The sequence below is a fragment of the Mastigoproctus giganteus genome, chromosome 14 (assembly GCF_048544385.1).
Source record: "Mastigoproctus giganteus isolate SK-2022 chromosome 14, ASM4854438v1, whole genome shotgun sequence".
In the NCBI taxonomy this organism is placed as follows: Eukaryota; Metazoa; Arthropoda; class Arachnida; order Uropygi; family Thelyphonidae; genus Mastigoproctus; species Mastigoproctus giganteus.
Genome location: NC_143588.1, coordinates 111,160,822 through 111,174,340, shown reverse-complemented (window position 1 = coordinate 111,174,340; position 13,519 = coordinate 111,160,822).

Below are 13,519 nucleotides of genomic sequence, written 5' to 3'. Positions count from 1 at the left end.
AGTGCGAATTAAGGGTGAAAGGGATTACCGTTTCACAATCTTAACAATTTAGCCGTAATGGTCGACATCCTGCGGGAGCTCTCTTACCTTTCAGAAGCTTTACAGAATCACAATGGTAAAAGCATATAAATTAATTATTCGAACTATCAGTGCTATTGCTAATTTGAAAAATTCTGAAGCTAAAATTGAGAGCATGTTGAAGTGGAAAGAATTTGGAGGAATCAAAATCGAAAGTAAAAAAAAATTACCTCGTGACAAGTTATTAAATGCATTGTGTTATCCTTAAACGATAAGTTATTAATGCAACAGGGCAATTTTAAATTAAATAAAGAAAATAATGATACCATTGAAAGAAATTTTAAACATATGCTACCCGAAATCGTGGAATGTGAAAGAACACTCGTCTCGGTGGCAAGAGGGTGAAAACCGAATAAGAAATTTGTTTTCTGATAAATTTTGAAATAAAAATTAATGATTTTAGAGATTTTGTCGAAGACAGTTTATCTTTAAAATCGAGTGAAATTACCTTTTCAATTAAGAAAGCTAGAAAATATCTTTGAAACCATTGAGATTAGCAGTGCTGAAACTGAGTGAGCTTTCAGCGTAATGAATAATATAGTGACAATTAAACACATTGCAGATTATGATGACCATACCTCTTATCTAAATGGAAAACCATTGCTCCAATTTGATCTGGATCGTTACGTCAAATCATACCTCTGTAATCATCGCTCAGCTATTGAGCAAAGCAAGAAGATCGACAACAAATATTAATAAAGAAGTAAACTGGCAATTTTTAGAATAAATTTTTCTTGAATATTTGTGAAATATTTTTTTTCATGTAATCTGTGATTTTCGTGTACTTTTTCTAGTGTTTGTTTTTTATGTAATATTTGTTTTTATATTGTGAAATGTTTTGTGATAGTTTTTATGTAATTTGTGATATGGGAAATATTTCATGTTATTTTTTATTCTCAATATTAAAATTTTATCATGAAAAAAGTTTTCCATCAGTGGCGTAGCTACCATGTAGGCAGGAAAGGCAATTGTCTCCGGGCCCGGCGTCTTTGGCTGTCTCCTGTTTTTACAATTTTCATTAATTAAGTAGGGGCCCGAAAATGATCTTTGCCTCCGGGCCCGAAAAAGGGTAGCTACGCTACTGGTATCCATTATATTTCCCTAGTTGTTAAAAAAAAAAGACGAATAAAAAAGTTGCGCATGTATCGAGCATGTGCAGTAGATGGTTTGTGCGAAACATCCTTCGCATTTCTTTTAGGTACAGTATTTTGATTTGTATATATCGATTACGAAATAAAAGAGCTTTCTTATTGTAAATATTTTATTGATCATTCACAGATTTTCATAATTTCTGGAAGACAAGATACAATGGATTTATGATAACTAAAGTAAGAGATGTATACTTGCGAGTGCAAGTGCAACATATCTAAATAGCTCTGTAAAATAGCACCGATTGATGTACCGACCTTGTAGTTGAAGCGACATACGCAGCTGTTAGGGGCACCTAACAATGGAATGTAACGAAAATGCGAGACGAAAAAAGAAATTGTTGACAAATATTTGTCTTGTTGCAATCATACTTACTGCAGTAGTAACTTCAGGAAGCATGATTGCGACGTCATAGTATTCAAAAATTCTAAAAAGTTAGAACTCCAGACACTATCATATCCAGTTACCATCGTAACGGCGAAGCATGACGACCAGGTTTTTTTAAGTTTTTTTTTTTATATATAGACCTAGGAACGTTTTACACATTCACTTATACGCATGGTTAAGGGGATAATAAGTCGCACTGTCTACCCCTCTTAATCCGCCACTGACTCAAGATTTCATACAGTCACGAAACATGCGTCACGCGCTCTAATCACACTAGTAGTAGTGCGAGCGTGCGAAGCGCCTCTAGTGGAAGCCGCGGATGACGTCATTTCCGTGACCGACCAAATTTACTTGGTAGAAAGTCGAAAAAACTGCGAGCCCATTGTTAAAATATTCACAGCTCACCACTGGGCAGAGTGTATATGATAAAACAAATCCTAACATATACACTCTGCCCATATTATTTATGGGCAGAGTGCCCATATAAATCAAGCCAAAAATTCTCTATGCTTCACCTGTCTGGGCTGGCGTGGCCAATGCAAATTTCAAAAAGATCTCTTCCCTTGAGTACTGGTTTCTTAAATGGACTTTGTTCAAGTCCAGCTATGAACCTGTCTCTTTCCGAACTTTTATGGTTGACTGCCTAAACTACTTCGACTTTTTACATTGAATTTGGTACAACAAGCTTTCTTTCTTTATAAACCTGTACAACGTGGACATTGATTGCCCATAAATTTGGGAAGTTATAGCTTGGAGAAAACCCAGGAAAGCACCAAGATCCAAACCAACTCTAGTCCCTTTACTAAACCGATTCCGTTTAATCGCAAGGCACTTCCCATTTAACGCTCTGCTCTTTGTCAACGGTTTGAATATAGACCTGGTCTTAATAGCCCAAAACAGAGCTTTCCTGTCACAAGCGGCTAAACGCATACTAATGATTCTTCACAGAAATAAATATAACCAGAATGTTATATCCTTCCGCTCCATTCATCCCGACTTTACGGCCTAGATATCTAGGGGACCACACACACCTTCCACTCATCAGATGACTCCGGTATTTTATGTTTTCTTGAATTGCAGTTCTCATGCATTAGCTGATCTCGAGAATTTGGTGATGGCGAAGTCACGCAGTTGTGTGCACTTAATGTCAACTACATGTCAAAAATTTTGCCTCTCCTATTTATTGTACTATACAGTATTCTAATTGTATGTGTTTTTATGCTTTACTGTAAGCTCCTATAGCTGTTGCATTAGTTTTCTCCGGGCAAGCTCAGCATTGTCAGCATGTTTTTTGTACTATATTGATGGCACATGGCCACGCTGGTCCGGCACTTTGTCCAGGATGCCTGTTGAATAAACCTGCAATCACTGGCTTGTCTAGAGCTGTTGTCTTTCTGCATTGTAGGAACGAGTGACCGAGAGCTAATAAACGGAATTTTATTTATTTATTTATTATTTTTTTTTTTAAGAAAAAAAAAAAAAAGAGAGAGAGAGCATTCTCTGCGCAGGGTGGCGCTCTCGAGAATTAGCACTTGTTGCTTACGGTTGATAGTCGTGAAATGAGTTTTTAGCATATTACTCTTTATTAGAAGTAACACCAGAGCATTAGTCATATTGTAAGTGCAATTGTAATCTTATTTTCATTAGAAAATAGCTTTATATCATAACCAGTACCATGCTGAGTCATTGCACAGTATTGAATTTCTGAACAAAAACTTCAGCAGAGGATCTCAGTCTGACCGATTGGGTTGAATTCGGGTTTTCATCGTGCAGCGGGAACTTTACTTTTATTATTATTATTAACCATATGGTGCAAGGAAGCCTAAGGCTTATGCTGCACCAGGCAAAAAAAAAAAAAAAAAATTCTGAATTACCCAGAGAGAGAGAGAGAGAGAGAAGTAGAAGGGAATCACCAAGAAAGAGAAGAATGATGATATCCAGCTCAGGACCCTGGGTGTGCTAAGCCCATACTCACCAGATGTGAGCCCCGGGGTTTATTATTATTATTAGCCACATGGTGCAAGAAAGCCTGAGGCTTATGCTGTACCAGCAAAAAAAAAAAAAAATTCCCCGAGTTACCCTGAGAGAGAGAGAGAGAGAGAGAGAGAGAGAGAGAGTCAGTCAGTCAGTCAAAAGTAGAAGGGAATCACCAAGAAAGAGAAGAATGATGATATCCAGCACAGGACCCTGGGTGTGCAAGCCCATACTCACCAGATGTGAGCCCCTCAGTTAATATGCTATGTATTACTTTATTATTATTAGTCATATGGTGCAAGGAAGCCTGAGGCTTTTGCTGCACCAGCCAAAAAGAAAAATAAATAAATAAAAATAATTTCTGAGTTACCCCGAGAGAGAGAGAGAGAGAGAGAGAGAGAGAGAGAAAAAAAAAAAAAACAAAACAAGTCAGAAGAATGATGATATCCAACTCAGGACCCTGGGTGTGCCAAGCCCATACTCACCAGATGTGAGCCCCGGGGTTAAAATTATTGTATATGAGTGGTTTTTATCTGTAACCACTGCCTTTTTATCAATAGATCTAGACTAGCAGTTTTTGTGAGACATGGGCTCAGTGCTTTATTCAGGCGCCTCTGTAGCCAGGTGGGAAGGAGCAGCAGTGCGTAGCACACGCTTCTTGATTAGACCGGGGTTCGAGCCTGTCACCACCAAATACGGAGGATGCAGAAAGGTCAGGGAATGACCATCGCATTTCCCGGAGCAATATGGCTTTAGTTGCTAATGCTCCTAAAAACCAAATAACAAACAACAAACAGTGCTTTATTCAATTGTCCCCCCCCATTCCCCTTAGTGGGTATGTTTCAAAACCACCTTTGTGCTCCAACATATACAAGAAATGTAATGGACAAACCAACAATTAACTGCTATGGCTTAAAGTTAGTGTCTGTGGACAAAATCGAACATTTGTCAATGGATTTGATGTGGAGTCCACACCTTTGACGTTTTGCAAGTCCACATGGCACTTGGTGCAAACGGAAGTTTTTTTTTTATATTTGCAGCTGTGTTGATCTTGATAATAATAATACGTGAGTGATAACAATCGAAAAAGTATGCATTACAAGAAAAACATTACAAAAAATAAAATATTTTTTGTAATGTTTTATTTTGTAATAAAATATTGCAAAAAAATGCCCAAAGAAATAAGTATAGCCATTTACTGGATATAAGAGACATAAAATAGTTGAACAAATAGGACTACCTGTTTTTAAATGGGGTTAAATTTCCAGCTATGGGTTTAATGTAAACATTAAACTCCTGGGTTTACATTTTAAATGTAAACCCAGGACTGAAAATTGAATTCTGCACAATGCCGAAACTTCATTTCATATAAACTGGGTTCATGCATTTTGAATTTAATATTTTTAATCTAATAATATACTCTATGTTTTTAGAAATAACTATTTATTATAGTGGTTAATATTAGTATTTATGACTTCATAAGTAATAAATAATATGAATTTATGCAATTTCAATAATATATATGCAATATATGTGACAAAACATTTCACCAAACATACTCTTTAAAAATGCATTTATTAGTTCATACCAAGGGGAAACCTTTTCTTGTGGAATGTGTGGTAAAGCATTTTCTAAGTCCAGTTATCGGAAAAAAAACACTTATTACATCATGCTTAGCCTTCACATTTTTCATCTGACACAAGGAAGTTAATTTACTGAAGTTATCGTGAAAGTCGTTTTTTGTTGGTACTCATTTAAACTTGTTTCATTGATAAATAAAGGTTCCGAAAAATAAAATTGCAAAATTGTGTTTCTTCTTTTTTAAAGCAAGTTTGTGTTAACATTCTGTGAATATGCTTCCTCACATTACTTGTGGTGTGATGATACTTGGACTTCATCAAGATTTAAGAAAATGAATTTTTGTCTCATTTAATGAAAATCATGCTAAACACATTCAAACCCTTGGAAATGTCAGTTGTCACTGTTTGGGTTTCACCATATTTTTCCATCATATTTGTTCAAAGATGGGTAACATAAGCCAGTGGATTGGACAATGATGAAATCCATACTGGTGATTATTGATCAGTGGAAGAAGTTTTCTGGTGCTTAAGAGTTGACATTTTATTAATTTCTCCATTACTTTGGAATGCATAGAAGTAGTGCAGATGGTAAATAAATTGAAGGGTAGGATTTGTTGCATGCGCTTTTTAGGAACTGGCAGATATGAGCAACTTTCAAGCAGAAAAAAAAAAAAAAAATTCCATGGAATACCAAATTGTTAAAAAGATTCCACAGAATGAGGGAAGAGGTTTTTAGATCAATTGAAGAAATCTCCTCAACTGGAGCTTTCTTGTCATCATGAATGTTCACAATTATTGTAACATCCTTCTGTCAGAAGAATATGGGAGGCATCAAGTGCATGTTGAGTATGACAGGAAGGTTTAACAAGATTGAGGAATTTATTGTAGCTTAAACACAGAGCGTACAGATAAAGCAGAAATATATGAGCTTTCGGCTATATGGTAGCCTTCATCAGAATTAAAATACATGAATGGCAGTTGGAATGAAGATGTGCACTGCCAGGTGCGTGAGACGCGAGGTTTAATTGTTTGTTGACGTCTGTGGCTGTGACGCATGATGACGTGGCCAGCGCTTGTCCAATGACAGAACTACTGACTCTGTGATCGGGTTGACTTGGCAACCACTGTTCCTGTTTAAGGATTTATCCGAAGATTTTATATTTAACGATTCCAACCAGGTACGCTTTAGGTAATGGTGGGATCTGTCTACCACCACGACATCGCGGTGTGGGTCGATGTCGTGGTGGGTTGTCCAGACATGTTCGGCGATAGCTGAGTGTTCTATATCCGCTAAACGGATCGCTCTTTTGTGCTCCGAGAGACGTTTCTCGAGTCGACGTCCAGTCTCTCCAAAGTAGCAGCTAGTGCAGTCACGGCAAGAGATGCGGTAGACGTCTACCGCATCTCTTGCCGTGACTGCACTAGCTGCTACTTCGAAGAGACTGGACGTCGACTCGAGAAACGTCTCTCGGAGCACAAAAGAGCGATCCGTTTAGCGGATATAGAACACTCAGCTATCGCCGAACATGTCTGGACAACCCACCACGACATCGACCCACACCGCGATGTCGTGGTGGTAGACAGATCCCACCATTACCTAAAGCGTACCTGGTTGGAATCGTTAAATATAAAATCTTCGGATAAATCCTTAAACAGGAACAGTGGTTGCCAAGTCAACCCGATCACAGAGTCAGTAGTTCTGTCATTGGACAAGCGCTGGCCACGTCATCATGCGTCACAGCCACAGACGTCAACAAACAATTAAACCTCGCGTCTCACGCACCTGGCAGTGCACATCTTCATTCCAACTGCCATTCATGTATTTTAATTCTGATGAAGGCTACCATATAGCCGAAAGCTCATATATTTCTGCTTTATCTGTACGCTCTGTGTTTAAGCTACAATAAATTCCTCAATGAATCCAGAGCGCGTAGGCCTGTTTCGTTATGTTTAACAAGATTGTTCATACAAGTGTTAGAAGAACAGGATATGTGTATTTTTCTTAAATGTTTAATCAACCACTGCAGTAAGGAAATATGAATCTCAAAAGGAGGTAGGTGAAAGAACAGAAAATTCTCAGTCCAAATAACAATATTTATGATACAAACAATTTCTTTCCTTTCCCTTTACATATATGGAAATACTATACAGAGCTCAGGCCTATACCACAAGAAAAATGTGACTTAAACAAAGATTGCATGTGTGCCCAAATAGTAGTGTAGGAGATGTGTTCATAGCAGTCAGCTTAAACTACATAAGGGAAAAAATCATTCCTTTTCAGGAACTGTTTCTCCCCCCCCCCACAATATTTAAGTGTTTATAAAAGTATTTGTAACTTTAGGTATACGTTACAAGCTGTTTTCGTGGATAATCTGAAGCATTCACAGGTTCGAAGATTCAAAACTTTTAAATTTCAATTCTAAATTAATCCTCTTTTAAACTTAAAAGATAGTACTTTTTCAGTGATAAGGCCTTTCTAGCTGTGGGCCACCACTATTTGATGAAGTATGTACATTAGTACTTACAGTGCTGTCATATTTGATTTCTGAAGAAAAACTTAACCTCTTATCTGTTATCCTGAATGAAGGTAAAGACCTCTATTGAAGCAGGAAAAGAAAACTATTTTTCTAAATTGGCACCCACCTTTGAAATATCCAATTGAAGTGCAAAAAAATGACCTAGAAGGCTGCATATTCACTATTAAGATTAAGCAATGCAAAACATGACCCACTGACTTAATTTCCATTAAAGGACAGCGACTGCCTCTTTGTGACTTGTTGGAACTGAACATAAAATAAACATCTTCACCAACTATATCTTCCAAATAGCATTAAAATAAATATCCAAACTTCAAATTATAAGAGAGACAAATTGAAACTATAACCTATCACTGCCATATTCTCTTTCCCTTCCTTGCTACTTATCCTCTGCCCTCCATGCTCTGTTTTATTAATTATTTGACAGAGTACACATGTAGTATTATGTGATGCAAAGAGGGAGAGTCAATACTCAGTTGAGTATGTTTAAATATATTTAACATCTTTAACAACAACTGCAGATATTAATATCATAGCAGGAACCTCAGTGAAGTTTAGTACTATCAAGAAATATTATTTTTAAAGAAGATAAATAACCCTAGAAGAGTTTTGGAAATATGCAAAGTGTGTTAGAAAGAGTATTTTGCCATATCACTAAAAAAGAGTGCATTTAAATGCTGAGAGTTTGCTAAACACTATTGTTGTAATAAGGTAATTAATTTAGGATTGAATCCTCTGCAGATTCAGAGGATTCAATAGTAAAGTGTCTTTGGCTAAGGATGTAAGAAACCATCAGGTTTTAACAGGTGGGAGTGTTTAATGATAGAAGGTGGCGTGTTTAGCTCTCGCAAGAATACAGAATCCTTGACTACCATTTAGATAAGAAGCAAGTTGTATACTCTTAGTTTGTTCAAAATTCGGTTCAGTTGGTCTTCCAGCGTCAAATGTGTATCCAATAAAAAAAAAAAAAAAAACTTCCCTCAGACATGGCTGCAAAGTTGTGAAAGGAGTTTAAGCACTTCATTATATCCAATACCAAATCTCTTTTAGCAGTCAATATGCTATAATTCATTTCTATTTACAGGCAGTTCTCGCTTTACAAGTTTTTTTCCCCAAGTATCAAGTATCAACAGAATCGAAAATATGAACATTAATTGCAAAAAAATGAATGTTAAACATTCATAAATACAGCATTCCAAACCACGTGCATAGCTATACAATGCATTGTACCCTGCTTTACGATATTAATCAGTTCCAGAGACACCATCGTATCGTTAAAATATCGTAATGTGAACTCAGTAACACATTGTTTTTTTGGTAATTTGTTTCAAGATCTCGGAAGTAGAAATTTTCTCTGTATAACTAAGCTATTTATCTCTATAAAATGTCATTTTTAAGGTCATGAGTATGACCTTAAGCCCATATAAAAGGTCGTGAGCGTGGTTTGTAAATTGTATTAGTTACCAATTGAAATCATTAAAATGCACTACATTTTCATTGTTATCATATGTTCCATTTTAAGAATCAATTTTGAACGCCTTTGTGATATTTTTCTAAAGCACATTTCTGGAGGTCACGACCATAAAACAATAAAAACAATTTGCACTTTCCAGTTTATTGGGCTTTTCTGTTACTGCAAGCAATTATAAACGGGTAGTAGACTCGATCTTGCATTTGTGAAAATACCGATAGCTGGAATTGTGTGGTTTTTTACGTTATTATAGTGAAATGTGTTTCCCCTTTACTGAAATTTTCAATCGTATGAAAAACATAAATAAATTTTCAGAATCTTCTCTTCGTTCCTTTTTTTTAAGCTTCACAAACTTGTTACTCTGTGTGAATCATGTTAGTTGCAATTCGTGTGTGCCATTAAAAAATGCTTATGCATGCAATCGTGGAATTTATAATTCAAAGAGAAGATTATCTTGGAAACAAACGCCTCTTGAAACATTTCTGAAAAAGACTACTCCTTGTGCAACAAACCAGTGAGTGCCGAGCCAATAATGAGTGGTCAACTGGTGTGCATTTAGTCGTTGATGATGAAGAATGGAAATTCTTACATTTGTAAATCTTAAATAATTTCTCTATTATTATAATTTGCTTGATTTTAGAGGCTATGTTTTCATTTCTTTTGATAAATCAATCATTGTTTAAACATAAACTAATTACTAACTAATTTCATTGTTGAGAACATAACCCCTATTTTTAACCTTATGTCTATGGGAAATAAATTCCTGCTTTACGAGTTTTCGCTTTACAAAAACGCGCTAGGAACGAATTAACTCGTAAAGTCGAGAACTACCTGTATAGGCAACTCTCGGTTTATGAACAAGTTCCGTTCCAAGATGATGTTCATTATACTTTTTGTTCAGTATGTGTATCTTGCATTCCTGAGCTTTTACGATATGTATCATATAAATTAGCAGCCATTTTAAAGCATTAAAGCCATGTACTAAATGTTCAATGGTCTGTACAATATGGTTTATTATAATGTATGTATGTGTTATGGTTTATCGTATACGATACGTAATGTGAAATAAAATAAAAAAGAATAAAAAATAAGATATCATACTTGTTAATTTTAATTAACAAGTATGATACCTTGTTTTTATCTTAGAGTTACAAAATAGAAATAAATAAAATGAGTACTAACATAATATATGTACTGACATACATATGTATTCAACTTTTAATTGCAATATCTTCATCAGAGTTCAATATTTTCCACATAAGTGACACTAGGTGCAGATGAGGTAGATGGAAGGTCATCTGATAATGAAGAAACAGCTGAGTTTTCTAGTTTTTTAAAATGTTTTTATAGAAGATTGCACAGTTAGATTCTTCTTTTTTTTTCTTTTTTTTTTTCAAAAATCTCACTGTAGCATGCTAGACAGTCATAAACCTCTCTTTTCACTTTTGCAGTTCTTTCCATATTTGCATCTTCTTCAATGATTGCCAACACCTCAGAAATTGATTTAAAATCTTCTTGGAAATTATCTCTTTTCTTTATAAATTTCAATAACATGCATAAGCATTTTTTAATTAACAGAACACAAATTGCAACTAACACGATTTGTGCAGAGTAACAAGTTTACGAAGCTTTAAAAAAGGGGGAATGAAGAAGAAGAAGAAAAAAAAAAGAAGATTCTGAAAATTTATTTATGCTTTTTATACGATTGAAGATTTCAGTAAAGGGTAAACACGTTTCACCATAATGACGTTAAAAACCACACAATTCCAGCTACTGGCATTTTCGCAAATGCAATAACATTGAGTTTACTACCCATTTATAATTGCTTGCAGTAACAGAAAAGCCCAATAAACTGGAGAGTGCAAATTGTTTTTGTTTTATGGTAGTAACCTCCAGAAATGTGTTTTTGAAAAATATCATAAAGGTGTTCAAAATTGGTTCTTATAACGGAACATATGATAACAATGAAAGTGTAGTGCGTTTTAATGATTTGAATTGGTAACTAATACAATTTACGCTATAAAAACGACCTTTCAGAGAGTTATATAGCGAAAATTTCAACTTCCGAGGTCTTGGAACAAACAACTAAAAAACAATGTGTTATTGGGTTCACATTACGATATTTTCATGATACGATGGTGTCTCTGGAACGGATTAATATCGTAAAGCAGGGGTACACTGTATCATATAGCTACGAGCGTGGTTTGAAATGCGGTATTTATGAATGTTTAACATTCATTTTTTGCAGTTAAGGTTCATATTTTCGATTTTGTTGAAACTTGATACTTGGAAAAAAAAACTCAAACCTGGGAACTCGTAAAGCAGGAACTGCCTGTATATGCAAATATTCCAAAATCTGGTCCCAAGCATTTCGGATAAGGGATACTCAACTTGTATATCTCTTTTGGGGATTACCCTGACTTCTAATCTCTCTTGGCACAAGCACATTACAAATATTGCTTCCTCTGCATCTAAAAAACTTTGATTTCTCTTTCACTCTCGGCATTACTTTTGTTCCAAACAGCTGTTCACTCTGTACAAATCGCAAATCTGCCTACCATGGAATATTGTTCCCAAAACGGGGAACTGCTCCCAAAACCTCTCTCAGGCTTCTAGATTCCAATCAGAAGAGGGCAGTTAGGTTAATTAATGACTCATCTCTAACAGTCTCTCCACTCACTGTCTCGTAGATGTACTGTTTCTGCTGCATGCCTTTTCTACAGATGCTTTCATGGGCACTGTTCTTCTGAATTGGCTTCTATAATTCCCACTCTCTCTTTCAAAACAGTCCGAACATGTGCCGCCACCAGCCAACATCCATATGCTGTCCAACTTCAAACTCACAGAACCAACTTTTCATCTTTCTCGTTTATTCATTCTACTGACATTTTCTGGAACAACCTTCCTTCATACGTATTTTCTGAAAATTGGTCCACAGAAGTTCAAGTCTAATGTCAACGAATATTTTCTTTCATCTTCTCAACCTCCATCCCAAGCACAGTACTAAGTACTTTAAGTTCTAATACCTCTTGTGTTTGGCATTTTCATAAAAAAAAAAAAAAAAAAATGACATCCAGCACTGATTACATATTTCATTTTTAAAAACGGTCACTCACATTTAGAGTAATTGCTAATTACTATTAAATATTAATATTCAGTGGTAAAGTGATATCTTGCTCCCAAATTTGGAGAAATGACTACAAAAAAACAAAGAACCTCTTAATTGCCACACACAAGTTACAGAAGGTTTAAATTTTAGTGGTGAATACAAAAAGCTTTAACGTCAATTTTTTTTACAGCTTCTGAATGGTGAAATGAAAACCGACAAGTTTGAACAAGCTTGCTGGCATAGGTTGGCCATCCGACAAATACATAATTCACCGGTTTTGGTATACAGTGTGCGTTGTCACGGTGTCATTATGATAAAAAAAAAAAAAAGTTTCTAATGTGTGATTGTATCAATTAAATCCAATAGGTATATACATTATAACTAAATAAATAAGGTACATTTATTCCCTTGTTATTATTCTTCATTTTTTACCACTCTCGTTTTCTTTTCAGAACCTACAAGAGGATTAAATTGTTTTTATAGCCAGAAATTAAATGAAACAAATAAACATCAAGTACTAAAGAACACCATTTGGAATGATCTGCAGTTCAGATTGAAATATTTAGAATGTCTAATAAGGAATTAGGGAGTGTTAGTATTTTTCAAGAAGAAACACCTTTCTCCTTACAAAACATTTCCTTTGCACAGCAAACAATAGAATCTGAGAACCATTTGATACCACTGATTTCCATCAACACAACGACAGTTGCTGATTTAATTCCAGTTGAGGAACAGTGGATTACCAAGTGTGAGAATAAAGCATTTTCTTGTGACAGGTGTGGTAAGGCATTTGCAACATCAGCTCGTCTGAAAGTGCACCTTTTAGTTCATACTCAGAATAAGCCTTTTTCTTGTGAAACATGTGGTGTGGCATTTAAAACACAGTGGTGTCTAAAGAAACATGTTTCAATTCACACCCAGGAGAAGCATTATTCTTGTGAAATTTGTGGCAGATCATTTCTCCAACCAGCTTATGTGAGAAGGCATTTATTAATTCATAGTCAAGAGAAGCATTTTTCATGTGAAACCTGTGGGAAAGCATTTTCACGTGCAAGTTATCTAAAAAAACACTTAGTAGCACATTCTGAGGAAAAAAGATATTCATGCAAAATATGTAATAAGAAATTTAAATGGCCAGAGCAAAAAAGAAAACATTTATTAGTGCACACCAAGGAGAAACCCTTTCCTTGTGCCTCCTGTGGGAAAACATTTAAAAGCTCGAATGTTTTAAAAG